This window comes from Dasypus novemcinctus, chromosome 10 (assembly GCF_030445035.2).
Source record: "Dasypus novemcinctus isolate mDasNov1 chromosome 10, mDasNov1.1.hap2, whole genome shotgun sequence".
NCBI classification, from domain to species: Eukaryota; Metazoa; Chordata; class Mammalia; order Cingulata; family Dasypodidae; genus Dasypus; species Dasypus novemcinctus.
This window is the reverse complement of record NC_080682.1, coordinates 73,525,192-73,540,714: the sequence shown is the minus strand read 5'-3', so window position 1 is coordinate 73,540,714 and position 15,523 is coordinate 73,525,192. Positions and strand designations below refer to the sequence as shown.

The 15,523-nt window shown below is 43.3% G+C and overlaps 1 pseudogene; it reads right to left on the bottom strand.

The window, feature by feature from the left end:
• Nucleotides 1-1,323: 1,323 nt before the first annotated feature.
• Nucleotides 1,324-3,504, bottom strand: LOC101441589 (cytohesin-3 pseudogene; annotated as a pseudogene).
• Nucleotides 3,505-15,523: the final 12,019 nt, after the last annotated feature.

Below are 15,523 nucleotides of genomic sequence, written 5' to 3'. Positions count from 1 at the left end.
CGTGCAAGGAGTGCGCCCGTGAGGAAAGCCGCCCAGCGTGAAAAGAAAAGTGCAGCCTGCCAAGGAATGGCGCCACCCACACTTCCTGTGCCGCTGACGACAACAGAAGCGGACAAAGAAACAAGACGCAGCAAATAGACATCAAGAACAGACAACCAGGGGAGGGGGGGAAATTAAATAAATAAATAAATCTTTAAAAAAAAAAAAAAATCTCTGAAAACAGTCCGTTCATTACACTAAGAAATTTGGTCAAATTGTTAGGTCAGTAAAATAAAGCGTTCATTTTGTCAAAACATTTTTCAGTACTGAAGAATGTGGTGGGAGGCCAGTCAGCCAGTGGATGCAGGTGACCCCTGTGAGACCACCACCTGTGGGGCCAGCACACAGACCATCTGGGGCCAGGAAAAAGCTCCATTTCCTGAATTCAGCAGTTAAGAGAATCACATCCCAAACCAATTGTGTTTAACGACTTGCTTTTTAGAAAGTATTAGTGGGGCAAAAAAGTCTCCACCTGAAAGAGCCTACAGTTGCCATCACAGCTGGAATCCCAGAGCCCCTCCCCACCCCCAGGTGAGCATGTTCCAGGTGGCCCTGCCAAGAACTGCCACCTGGCTCCCTGACCTGCGGATGACAACAGCTGTGCTGAACTGGTGTCTGTTCCCAATGCCCCCTCCTACCCAAGCCCTTCCGTTTGGGTGTTGCATATTTCTTTTTTCAGTGCACAGTGTATACCTGTGTCCAGGAGTTAAATTTATAACTGCTATTCTAAAAATACTACAGTTAGAACGCATCTTTCATTATAATTTCAGAATAAAAACAGGCCTATAAAACCTATAATCCTATATATCTGAGAAAAAAAAAACTGCGTAAAAAGGTGGTAGCTTTTCCTCTCCTGTTTTGATATAAAACAGCAAGTTCCAGAACGGCCACTACTACTACCACTGACCACACGAGCATCACATGGACGAGGTTCCATTGAGAGAGGGAGTCCTGATCGGCTGCACGGCAGTGTGGACGGTGGAGTCAGCAGGCTGCTGCAGGCACGACGGGGATGCTCTCTGATGTACTCTCTGTGGGCTGTGGGCCGGGCGGCAGGGAAGGAACAAACCGAAACCCACTGCCCACATAAGGCTTTGGAGCCGTCAGTTTGTTCTTGAAACTCTACCCCAGAGCAGTCATCGCTGTGGAGCTGCGAGCCTCCCACAGATTCCCCGCCTCCTGGTGAGCCTTTCGAAAGATGCTGCCTGTGGAGGTGTGTCCAGGTGTCTTGGGGAGGACCTGGTCACTTGAGGCTGTGGAGTTTGGGGTTCAACATTTACCTATTCAGGCAGGAAAGCTCTCCTTCTTACTGACAATCCTCCTTTCCCTCATTGCCAGCATGTCATAGAAGGGATCCCTGCTGACACTTGCTTTGATGGACTTAATCCACGGAGATGCTGTACACCACGTGGTTCCCTTCCACTGCACACCCTCTGCTTCTGTCTTTCAGGCTTTGACAACTTGCCCTTTGTGGCTCAGGTTATAAAGTTCCAAATAGGTTTCCACGGTCTTCTACCTCCTTTACGCTGAGGTTTTCCAGTGGAAATAATCCCCCTGGGCTCCTTATCTGTTGTGTATTCAAAGTAGTAGAGGCAGTTGACCATCCTCACCTCCCTGTTAGCTGACCTGGGTAAGTCCAACAAACCAGAGAGTAGGTGTTGCAACTCTGCTGAGGCTCAGGGCCCAGGTGGCCCATGAACAGTCCAGAGATTCAAGTCTCCTGAGCATACACCAACCCCAGCACCAACCACAGGTTCAATAAAGTGACAGAAGAGGCATGTTGTAGAGAGGTCATATCTGAGTCCAACTCCATCACACTCAGGAGTACAAATTCCAAAGTAGGGCCCACTGACAAGGCACTGAACTCCAGAGCCATCTGCCATGACCGTAGAACCTCAGGAGCACCCCTACCTGGGGTTATATCTACTTTGGCTGTCTCTGAGATCCTGCTGAGATGTACATAAGGGTGACCCCTCTGATGACCTCCTGACTCATTTTGAAGTCTCTTAGCCATATAAACTCATTTGTCTTTACCATTTCCCCCTTTCATTTAAGGTCTTTTTCTAGTTGCATCACCAGCTGGTGCTTGGTAGTAATCCCTTGATGCCAGGGAGGCTTATCCATGGGAGTCATGTCCCATACTGGGGGGTGGGGGGGAAGGTAATGCATTAACCAGGGAAGTGAGTCTAAAGCTGCAAGCAGGAGAATTCCATCCATCAACCATGTGGGATCTAAGCCTCCTCTCAATTTAGAGGTGGAGTGGACATCGCTGTCCTAGGGTCCTCAAGATGGAGGAATAAAATATGGATTCAAGTGGACTTACTGGTATTCTACTATATACTTATTGTGACTCTAGCAATGGAAGAAATTATATCACTGATGTGGAGACAGTGGCCATGGGAGTTGCTGAAGGCAGAGAAAGGGAAAAAGAGGTGTGATATGGGGGCATTTTCGGGACTTGGAGTTGTCCTCAATGATATTGCAGGGACAGATGCAGGACATTATATATCCTGCCATAACCCACTGAATGGACTGGGAGAGAGTGTAAACTACAATATAAACTATAATCCATGCTGTGTAGCAGTGCTCCAAAATGTACTCATCAAATGCAATGAATGTACCATGCTAGTGAAAGATGATGTTCATGTGGGAGGAGTGGGGCATGTGAAGAGTGGGGTATATGGGAACCTCTTATATTTTTTAATGTAACATTTTGTGTGATCTATTCATCTTTTTAAAAAAAGATAATTAAAAAAATAGAGGCAGTTGTCAGTCAGGGTGAACCAATGGTGCTTCCCTGTCTTCACTCGCCCCCAGCTTCAGGAGCCACCCTTCTGGGTCAGGATTGAAGAATGTGTGCATCAGGTCATTGCCATCATCCTCAGTGCTTTTAAATGGCTCATTCTTTATTTCAAAGGTTTATTTTTTATGCATTTATCTCCCCTTCCTGCTGTCCCTCCCCCCCCCCCCCCCCCGGGTTGTCTGCTCTCTGTGTCCACTCGCTGTATATTCTTTTGTGTCCACTTGCATTCTTGTCAGTGGCTCCAGGAATCTGTGTCTCTTTTTTGTGTGTCATCTTGCTGCGTCAGCTCTCCATGTGTGTGGCGCCACTCCTAGGCAGGCTGCACTTTTATCATGTGGGGTGGCTCCTTTCAGGGGGCACTCCTTGCACGTGGGGCTCCCCTATGTGGGGGACACCCCCGCGTGGTAGGGCACTCCTTGCACGCATCAGCACTGCATGTGGGCCAGCTCACCACATGGGTGAGGAGGCCCTGGGTTTGAACCCTAGACCTCCCATAGGGTAGGCAGATGTTCTGTCAGTTGAGCCTAATCTGCTTCCCCAAATGGCTCATTCTTAATACCTCCATATAAATTCTGCAGCAGCTCCTCGGGGAGGTCTTCCCCTTGTTGATGCCCCAGTTTATGGTGAGGAAGGTTGAGATCCGCAAACTTGCAGAGTTCCATGAAGGCTTGAAGAACCTTACTGTTAAATCCATCCTGTCACCCAGATAGTCCCTGATTATGGTCCTATTTAGACTTTCTCCTCTGCAGCAGATGGTGTTCTATTTAGAAACTGAACTCCCTTTATGGGATCATGTTGAATTTTTTTCTTCCCATTGCTATTTGCTTGCTCCTCTGAGTAGTTTTGCTGTCCTCTACAGAAGTTAGGTTGTCAATCTCTGTCATCACTTCTGCAATTTCGTACTTCAGCCTCTCAATGTTATCAATAAGTTCCTTTTTTCTTTGACGAATGTCTAAAAATTCTCTTTCTTCTAATGAGAGGTCTTCAGGCAAGGTGCCACCCTTACTGCTGTGGTCTGGTCAATCTTGAGGTGACACCCACTGCCAGTGAGCCCAGGCCAGTGGGAGGGGTGGGGCAGTGGGTTCCCTGTGTCTGGACTGATTTCAATATTTTTTTAATTTACTGAGACTTGTTTTGTGACTCTACATATGGTCTATCTTTGAGAATGATCCATGTATACTCTGGAGGAATGTATATTCTGTTTGTTGGATGTAGTGTTCTATATATGTCTGTTAGGTCTAGTTGGCTTAGTGTATCATTCAGATCCTGTACTTCCTTATTGATCTTCTGACTAGATGTTTTATTCTTATTGAGAGTGGTGTGTTAAAGTCTCTTACAGGGAAGTGGACTTGGCCCAATGGATAGGGCACCCGCCTACCACATGGGAGGCCTGCGGTTCAAACCTTGGGCCTCCTTGACCTGTGTGGGGCTGGCCCATGTGCAGTGCTAATGCGTGCAAGGAGTGCCATGCCACATAGGGGTGTCCCCCATGTAGGGGAGCCCCATGCACAAGGAGTGCACCCCATAAAGAGAGCCACCCAGCATGAAAGAAAGTGCAGCCTGCCCAAGAATGGCAACGCACACATGGAGAGCTGACACAACAAGATGATGCAACAAAAAGAAACACAGATTCCTGGTGCCACTGATAAGGATAGAAGCTGTCACAGAAGAACACACAGTGAATGGATACAGAGATCAGACAACTGGGGGGGGGGGAGGGAAGAGGAGAGAAATTAAAAAATAAATAAATCTTAAAAAAATGATTCTATAAAAAAAGTCTCTTACATTAATGTAGAGTCATCAATTTCTCTCTTCAAATCTGTCAGAAGTTGCTTCACATATTTTGGGACTCTACTGTTAAGTGCATGTATATTTATAGTTGTTATATCTTCCTGTTGAATTGTTCCTTTTATCAGTATGTAATGACCATTTTTATCCCTTGTAATTATTTTTGACTTAAAGTCTATTTTATCCGGTATTAGTATAGCCACCCCAGCTCTCTTTTGGTTACTGTTTGCATGGTATATATTTTTCCTATCCTTTCACCATAAACCAACTTATATCTTTGATTTTAAGGTGAATCTTTTGCAGGTCTGCTTTTTTATTCATTCTGCCAATCTCTACCTTTTGACTAGAGAGTTTAGTCCATTCACATTTAAAGTCACTAATGATAACACAAATCTTCTGCAAATTTGGTATTTAGTCTTTGCAAGTCTTGTACCAGTTTTGTCCTTCACTTACATTAAAGCGTACTTTTATATTGATTTGCTTTCTTGTGTTGTAGCATATTGAGTACCTTCTCAAACCTATCTGGATTTTTTTTTTTCAGCTCTTTTCTTTGTGGTTACCATAGGGTTAAAATTTAGCATCCTAAATATATAGCAATAATATTTGGTTTGATACCAACTTAACTTCAGTAGTTTGCACATATACTTTTCCTATATCCCTCTGGCCTCCCCCCGCCCCCACCATATTTTTTGTACTTGTTACCTCTTATATCTTTGAACATTGTATGTCCTGAAACTCCACTGATTGTTTCTTCTGCCAGCTCAATTCTGCTCTTGAAACCCTCCCAGGCATTTTTCACTTCAGTTATTGTGGTCTTCAGCTCCAGTAGTTCGGTTTGGTTCCTTTTTAAAATATCTATCTCCTTATTTAGACTCATATTTTTCATTCATTGTTTTCCTGATATTCTATAGTTCTTTCTCTGTACTTTCTTTCACCTCCTTTAAGCATTTTTAAGATCATTTTTAAAGGCTTTCTTCAGTATGTCCACATGCTCATCTTCTTTATTGGTGTTTTCTATATTTTTAGTCTCTTCCTTTGGATGGGCCATCATTTCCTATTTCTTTCTTGGTAATGTAGTTTTTTGTTGTACACTGTATAACACTGGGATTTACTCCCTGGGGTGTCTGTTTCCTGACTTTGTAACTAGCTGGTGATAAGACAGAGGTTTTTTTGAGCTTCAGACCTACTATTAATAAGGAAGGTCTGCCCAAGGCAAATACACTGTGCAGGGTTTTCCCTTTCTTACTGGGTCTTTGTCTTACCATGGGCTTTTGCTTGTTAGGTGTTTTGGAGTCCCCTTGTTTACAGGAGTTTGGTTGTGCCCTCTGTATCTGAGGGGACAAACCTCCCTTTTCTGGATATCTAAACCAGCAGGTCTTTGTCCCAGGCTAAATGTCTCTATAGTTTTTTATACTCCTTTCATTATCACATGTTGCTATTGCCTGGAGGGCAAATTCTGGGAGGAGAGTCACCCTGGGGAGGACTTTCCCAATTCAGTCTTGCCCAGCCAAAACAGGAGCAGGGACCCCTGAAGCAGGCACAGACCAGCTCCAAAGTGCCTTGTGGAAGGGTCAGGAAGGATACCAAAAACTTACTGGATGATTTCCCAAAGCTGAGCTCTCTTGGCCTGCCCAGCAAGTATAGCCCTTCAGCTAGCTTTCTGCCACAGCCCTGAGGAAGCCCTTCGTCTTAAATCTCCACCACTTCTACCCCTGTCTGGAGAGGGTTGAAACAATAGCTGCTACCACCTCTGTCCAGAATGGGTTGAAACAGCCGCCCTCAGAATTGCGACCTAGCATTATCAGGGATCGGCCATGTACACCCATATTCTTGGGGAAGATAACTTTTATTTCCCTTTCTGTCAGCAGCAGCTAGCTGGACTGGATCCTGCAGTGGCCTGCCACAAGAGTGGGGGGTGGGCACCTATAGCCACTTTGGCAGTTTGATGTTATTTATGAATTCCAAAAAGAGATATTTATTATGTTTGTAAACTGGTCTGCTCCTCTGGGTGTGATACCCTTTGTATTAGATTCAGCTGAAATGACTTTGATTAAATTATGTTAAGATTAAGGCTGGATTTGACCTCATCATTAGGGTGACTCAGAGTTGAGTCGCTGTCCCTTGGTGGGCAATATAAATGGACACTCAATCAGGAACACAGAAGTAGATACATGGAAGCAGATACACGAGGAAAGAGAGAGTTCAATAGACACGGAAGAGGATCCAGAGGCCCCAGGGGAGTGATGAGCCATCCCCCTAATAGTTTACAGATGACCTTGTGAAGAGACCAGAGCAGCTGAGCCTGGAAAGAAATGTGCCCTGGGGAGAGAGATGAGTCTTTGCTGGCCTACAGCTGAGATGAAGAAGCTGAACCCATGGAGCCTTGAGAGTGAAGAAGAAGGCTGAACCCTCACAGATGTTACCCACCATCTTGTTTCAACATGTGGCAACAGAGTTTGCTAAGGAAGTAACCTGAGTTGGAATCTTTAGGGTCTTGTAACTGTAAGATTTTACCCTAAACAAATACCCTTTATAAAAACCAACAGATTTCTGGTACTTTGCAACAGGACCCCTACAGCTAACTAAGGTAGCCACCATACTGAGAGAATAATTTACAGTTCTTTACAGTAATTTATCAGCCTCTTCTTAACTGCTCTTTCCTGGATGCTGTACAGTGTTCTTCTGGCCTCTGGAATTTCAAAATAGTTGTTTCAGATAGTTCCTGCCTGTTTAATAGTTATTTTGGTGGAAAGACTGAGTCCTGGACCTCCCTACTCTGCCATCTTCCCCAGAAGTCAGTTTCTCATATTTTTACTGGCCTCAATCTCTCCCTGTGTTGCTTCCATTAAGAAGCACGTCTGCCATGAAAAAACATGGAGAAACCTTAAATACCTATTGCTAATTGAAAGAAGCCCGTCTGGAAAGGCTGCAGACTATCGGGTTTCAACTATATGATATTATAAAGAAGGCAAAATTTTAGAGACAGTAAAAAGATCAGGGGTTGACATGATTGTGGGTGGGGTAGAATGACAGGATGATTCAGTGGTGCACAGGGCATTTTTAGGGCAGTGAAACTATTCTTCTGTATGATACTGTGATGGTGGATACATGACCTTCCACATTTGTCAAAACCTTTAGAACTATGTGAACCCTAAGGTAAATGATGGATTATAGTTACCAATAATGTATCGATATTGATTCATTAATTATAACAAATGTACCACACTAATGTAAGATGTTAATAATAAGAGAAACTCTGCATATGTGGGAATATATGGGAGCTTTGTACTTTCTATGCAATTTTTTCTGTAAATCTAAAAATGCTGTAAAAATACAGGTTATAATTTAAAAACATAAAAGAGCACATCTGAAGCCCACAACTTGCACAAGTCATACCTCATCCTTGGGCTTCATCTGTAAAGTAAGAATATTTGACAAGTTGACCTTTTACTCTCCTTCCAGGTCTAATGTGTAAGGTATGGAGGAACTCATCCATGCAAAAATTCTTCAAACATTTAGGAACTGGGGCTATATCAGTGAGAGAGATGTGGTGCCTGGCCTCACAGAGTAGAGGCTTCCTGTGTTGACTTACACTGAGCTTATCTCAGCCCTGCCCAAGGCCCCCAAGTGTACTGGCCAGGATTCAAATCTAACTTCAGAGTTCAAGCTTTCTACCATATCAGGTATATTGGTCAGGGTCCTGTAAATAGGATAACTGAGGAGAGTTTAATAAGAGAATGATTTACAAGGGTGTGGGAAGGACAACCCAACAAGGGATGATGCTACAGCAGGAAGCAATTGCCATACTGAAGGGAAGAGGTGAAGAGGTGGTTCCTGGAGCTTGGAGACACTTCCCATATCTGTCAGAGGGTGCTGCAGGACAGGAACTGTGCCCTTTGATAAAGACAGGAGCCTACCCACTGTAGGGAGGGAGGCAGGGGAATAAATACCCTAACCTCATATTCTTCCCACCTATCAATCCCTTGCTGGTGCCTCCCCTCACCCAAATCCAACCAGAAGTCAGAGAACAAGGGAAACTGGTGATATAGTCAAATCTGGGGTCACCGGGAGGGGTGCAGAGAATGGAAAGTAGGTCTGGAGGGGCAAATGAAAAATTTCCAACATGCCAGAATTTCCCAAAATTTACTGATTCAAATATCACCTTCATGAATTTTTTTTTTTGGTAAGTACATCTTTGGGCACCTCTGCACCTCATATACATTGGTTCACATCATAGCCCATACTCTCCTCCATTCCATCCAGTGGGCCCTGTGAGGATTTACAATGTCCGGTGATTGCCTCTGAAGTACCATCCAGGGCAGCTCCATGTCCCAAAGACGCCTCCACCTCTCATCTCTTCCTGCCTTTCCCCATACCCTTCGTCCACTATGTCCACTTTTCCCATTCCAATGCCACCTCTTCTATGTGGACATTGGATTGGTTGTGTCCATTGCACCTCTATGTCAAGAGGAGGGTCAGATTCCACCTGGATGCTGGATGCAATCCTCCCATTTTCAGTTGTAATCACTCTAGGCTCCATGGTGTGGTGGTTGTCCTTCTTCAACTCCATCTTAGCTGAGTGTGGTAAGTCCAATAAATCAGATTGTAGGTGCTGGAGTCTGTTGAGGCTCAGGATCTGGCTATCACATTGTCAGTCCAGAGATTCAAATCCCCTAAATATATCTTAAACCCTAACATTAACTGCACCTCCAGCACATTGGCATGAAAGTCTTATGAAGGGAGATCCCATCTGAGTCCAGATTCATCACACATAAACACCATTTCCAAAGAGGGGCCATCTGCCCTGGTAGTTAACCCCATCGGCCATGACCATAACTCCTGTGGGTCTCTTTAGCCCTCAAAGGAACCAATATCTGGAGATTGTATCTGCTTTATCTGTCTCTCTGACTCTGCTCAGTTGTGCATGAGGGCAAACCTTCTGCCAGCCTCCAGACTCTTTTTTAGAAACTCGTAGCCATATAAACTCATTTCTCCTTTCCATTTCCCCCTTACTTTAGGTCAAACAGCATTTTAAAGTCATGGTATTTTATGTAGACATGGATATTCTGCTGATCCGCATTGAACCTTCCGTATAAGGTCATTTTCCAGTTGCATAATCAGTTGGTAGTTGATAGTGGTCCCTCGTTGCCAGGGAGGCTCATCCCCGGGTGTCATGTCCCACGCTGGGGGGAAGGCATTGCATTTACATGCTGAGTTTGGCTTCGAGACTGGCCACATTTGAGTAACATGAAGGCTGACAGGAGGAAATTCCCAGGCACAAAGTTGTTCTAGGCCTTGTTCTTATTTTGGGTTTATCAGCTCACAAGCATAGTCATTAGCATCAGGGGCTCACTGTTGAACCCTCACTCCCTCCCGGTCCCCGCCACTGTACCTGGGAGACTGTCGCTGCTCCCCTAGGGACCACGACAGAGCACCACTGGCCAGGAACCCAGTACCCCCCCTACTGTGGTTTTTAATTGTTGCCACTATGAGTATATCCAAACATTACCATGCACCCTGGACATATGTTCTGTACAGCTCCCTGTCAGCCATATATCACCTGTCATTGGTACCCCATACCAGTATCCCTCCATTGCCATTGTTGAAACACTCTGTGATCCAGAACTCCCCGAAATTTGAAGCCCAATATAATTTCATGGTCCCTTACTAGGGAATGGCATATAGCGATGAGCTTAAAGGATAGATAAAGAACTTGGATAAAGTTAGATAAAGAACTTAGATAAAGAATGTTGACTTGAAAAAATTCCACATCCTATCTTTTCCTTTCCCCCCCCCCCCCCCCTAATTATTCAGCTTTTCTTCACAGGAGTCCTAGACCACAGCAATGTATATATATAATATACAGCACTCCCACACATCCACCAGAAAACCTTTTCCCTTCCACAGTGATACTCTTACGCCCTATTCATATCATATTTACTTAAAGTGATGTACAGAGTCTGAGACATTAGCTTTCTAACAAGGTGACATCTGTGCTTACATTGTGGTGCATACTTTAGGATACACAGTTCTTTACATTTTTAGTTATCCTATGTTTTACATTATGGTTTACATTATCAGTCTGTCATCTCCTATATGTTATAGTGTAATATTACATGTTTTATATCCATCCTTGTGTACTCTCAAGAAACTCCTCTCTTACCCCCCATTTACTTTGGTTCCACACATTTAACGTCCATTTTCCTTCCACCTTGGTGTCCTCAGTGATAGCCAACCTCCGTTTCCTGAGGAGCCACTTCCAGAGATAGATGGAATAGTGTTCAGGTCCTAACTTACTCAACTGCCCCAATGCCCTGGGAGCCACCCTTTCTCTCGAGGGATACAGTTCCCTCTATTTGATGGCATTAGTCCTCCCCAGGATGTGGGTCCACCCCCACTCTCACTACTTGGGTTTCTACCCCATGGTGTCACCCACTCTGGCAGAATGAGCATTTAGACATTCCCCAGGAGCCTGTCCTGCATCAGACCCTCCCCTCCGAGCATTCTAAACAGGTAACCCTCTTTATTATATTTTGATATGATTTTCTCAGCATTTTAATCTCCACCAACACCTGACCCTCTCCTGGTTCGTATGCTACCCCTCCCTCCTCCCACTTTTGGGCAACGTTACCCATCCGTCCCTCCCCAGCCACCCTCAAACCCGCAAAGCCCCAAGCAAAGGCAACCCCTTGCCCCCCTTTTATCTCTTCTTTGTGTTCATACTTACCACCATCTCGTCTTAAATTCGACCCCTGCAGACATCGGCTCATATCCTTCCTCCACCCTCCGATTTCCTGTAAGCCTATCGTTCAGTCTCTTGCTATCTAGGGCAGGTTGTTTATTTCATATCATTGAGGTCATGTAGTATTTGTCCTTCAATGTCTGCGTTGCTTCACTCAACATAAGGTTCTCAAGATTCATCCATGTTATCACATGTGTTTGTAGTGTGTTTGTTCTTACAGCCGAGTAGTATTCCATTGTGTGTATATACCACATTTTATTGATCCACTCATCTGTTGATGGGCATTTGGGTTGATTCCAACTTTTGGCAATAGTGAACAATGCTGCTATGAACATTGGTGTACATATATCGGTTTGTGTTCTTGTTTTCAGTTCTGCTGGGTATATACCCAGCAGTGGTATTGCTGGGTCATATGGCAAATCTATGGCTAGTTTTTTGAGAAACCACCATACTGTCCTCCAGAATGGTTGGATCCTTCCGCATTCCCACCAGCAGTGGACCTTCATGAATTTTTCATGTCCCATGTGTACTATACTCATACACACTGTCAATATTTTTCTTTGTTTCCTCACTTTTATAAACTTTATTAAAAGAAATAAGAACAAATTAATGTAATACTAGTAAAGATGGTAATATGTTACTACCTTAAATAGAAGAAAATCATTAAAATAAATATAGGGAAACGGATGTGGCTCAGGTGATGGGACTTCCACCTGCCATATGGGAGGAACCGGGTTCAATCCCTGGGGCCTCCTGGTGAAAAAGAGGAAGAGAAATTGTGCCTGCATGGTAAGCCAGTGCCCGTGCAAGTGAGTCATGCAGCAAGATGATGATGCAACAAAAGAGAGACAAGGGGAGAGTCAAGGATAAGTGCAGCAGAGACCAGGAACTGAGGTGGCATAGCTGACAGGGAACCTCTCTCCACATCAGATGTCCCCAGGATCGAATTCCAGTGAATCCTAGATGAGGAAAAATGAGAAGAGAAGACCAAAAAAGGGAAATACATACAGAAGATCACACAGCAAATGGATACAGATAGCAAAAACAGCACGGAGCGGGGAGGGGGAGGGGGAAAGAAAATAAACAGGGGGAAAATTAAATAAATGAATAAACCTCTAAAAAAATAAAAATGAATATAATGGAAGGAATCCAAGTTTACTAAATTTAAAAAGTTAAAATCAAATCATAATTATAAATGGAGTTTATCTTATAAAGCTCTGCAAGGTTGGGACCCTAACTGCTCCTCCAGTCTTCTCTCCCCCATTTTCCCTCCGTGCTGCTTTCCCTCCACTCAAGCCATACTGGTTTTTCAGTCTCTCGAAATGAACCATGTTCCACCCAGCACAGTGCCTTTGCACAGGTTATTCCCTTAGCATAGATCAATGAAAGAAGACCGTCAGAGGTGCTAGAGAATGGAATAATACAGCAAATACAGAACTGTAAGAACAAGGGGAATTATGCTTTCCTGAAAAAGTTTCTGCAACTACACAAGTATAATTTAAGGTTTTGTCATTGATCTGGATATTCAGGTTCTTGTCCTAATACCAATGTTTGACTCTATGATCTTAGAAAAAAAAATTTAAGAGCTCTGTGACTCAGTTTCTCCAATGGAAAAAAGAGCATGGGGCAAGAAACATGATGTGAGGATGTGTACTGGCCACCTTCTGACCCCACAGCTTTCAAAAGGGAAAAAAGTTTCTGCTGGGAACATGATAGAATAAATCAGCTAGGCACATTGTTGAATGTAATTCATGATTGTATTCCGTGATGGGGAAATTGCAAAACCAAATTTTGTCTGTCCATACATTTGGCTTAAGACATTTTTATTTGGGGTTTCAATCACTTGAAACAGAAAGTGCGTTAATTAAGAGGTAACTAAACATGTAGCTCTAAAGTGAAGAGGCGAGGGCCCCTGATCCTGACGGCCCTAACTCTGACCTAAATACAGAATTACCTTCCAGTTCCAGGCTCTGTGAGGCCTACTTCTGATTTTAGCTCCTATGAGTTCCAGTTGTAGATTTCTGTGAGATTCTGTCTTCCTTATACCTGATGTGTATCCTTACAATATTCACCATCTTTCCTCACATCAGCATGAGACCCATCTCTGTTCCTTCAGAGCAAAAAGGACATAATAAAACAGCTCTCATTCCACAGATGGGGAATGGAGGCCAAGACGAGTGAAGAGACTACATCAGCACCAGAAAGTAACATCAAACCTGGATTGGGATGCAGGTCTCCTTGCCCAGGGTCTTCCCAACTGCCTTGTGTTCCTTTTCCCTCCTGCCCTCTGCCTTCCTCTTCCCTTTCCCCTGATTTGGCGTGGTCCTGCTCCCTAGGAGTCTAGCTATCACACATTCTCTCCGGGCCTTGCTGCTGAACAGCTGTCAAAGCAGGAAAGTCACGGGCTTCTTTCTCTGAGTTACCATCTCTTGTCTGCGTGCTTGTTCGGCATTTAGCGTGGTCTGCTCAATGAAAGTTTGGGGAACGTTTCATAGTGTTTTATAGTTCTCATTTAGCTTCCCCAGTATTTATGGCTTGTCTTCCCAGGTAAGAGAGAGCTTATTTAGTATTTGATTCACCTTAGAAAACCTATAGGGCGTGGCACAGTATCTAAATAATCAGTAAATATCCATTGATAAGATTGACTACAAGGATCTTATATTAGACAAAGTACTTTAAGCTGCAGTAACAAAAATACAGTGGCTCCAACATGATAGAAGTTTCTTTCTCTCCCCCTGACCAGAGGAGGGCAGACAGTCCAGGCTGGGTAGCTGGCTCTGCTGTATAAAGTCATCTAGGGACCCATGGTTCCAACTTCTTGCTCTGTCATCCCCTACAGTAGTTTTCTCCTCATGGTCAGAGTTGGCTCATCAGTACCTACTCATATTCTGGCATAAGGGAAGGTGGAAAAGGAAAGTGAAGGGAAAGCAGCATCCTTATAAAAACGTGATCCAAATTTGCACATATCACGTCTGCTTGCATCCCATTGGCTAAAGCCTTGTCACATCATACTAACTTGCAGGTAATGCTGTGAAATATAGAATCTAAACAGCAGCCATGTGTTCTAAGAAAACTTGGAGTTCTTACAACAAATAATACTAAAACAGGGTTTTAAAAATTGGGTGGGCTGGGGAAAATACTCTAAATGAAAGATATGGGCTGTAATTAGTAGTGACATTTTGAAGATGCTCTTTCATAGTTTGTAACAAATGTTTCACAACAGCGCCTGGTGTTAGTGGTGGGTGATGTATGGGAGCCTTATATGATGATATGCATGTTTGTTCTGAAAGTTCACAACGTTTACTATACACTTATTGTTTATGTGTGTTCATGTATGAATGATATACTTCAATAAAATTTTATTAAAAAAACAAGGTTCTCTTGCTATGGTAAAGATGAACAACTATTTCATGTCCATTGGAATGGCTAAAATTAAGAAGGCTGATGAATACTAAGTGTTCCTAGTGGAATTATAAAAAGAACACCTCCCTCGCAGAACTATTAGGTAATTTCTCTCCTATATATTTACCTGAGAATAATGAAAATATGTCCACAGAAAGACTGGTACAAGAATGTTCATAGGAGCCTTATTTTTCCCTATTCCTATCAATAGGAAGATGGTTAAACATGTCATGGTATATTCATAACCATGGAATAATAGTCAGAAGCAAAAAGAAAGCATTACTTATACTTATCCATGGGCACAGTGGACATAGTGCCTGGGACCCACAAAAATGTTTTAATTTCTTTTAAAATCAGAAGGAAAAAGTGAACTTTTAGGTAGAAGAAAAAATTTAAAAGTATAATATTGCTATCTTCATCTTTATACTATATATCTTTATATAGCCATATAATTTTAATATGTATTAAAGTGTGTATATATTAATATATCTGTATCTATATCTATATCTATATCTACATCTATTTTAATGTAGGAAAGGGCCCAGGCAGGCAAAAGTGCTTAGAGACCCACAAAAGTCATAATGCAGCCCTAGCAACAACAGGAGGAGTCTTAAACCATTAGGTTAAGCAAAAAACCCAGATACAAAAGATAACATACTATATGATTCCATTTAAATGAAGTTCGAGCCAAGCCTAGATCTATGTTTATAGAAATCATAGAGTGAGTGCCCCTGGGATAGAGAGGAATT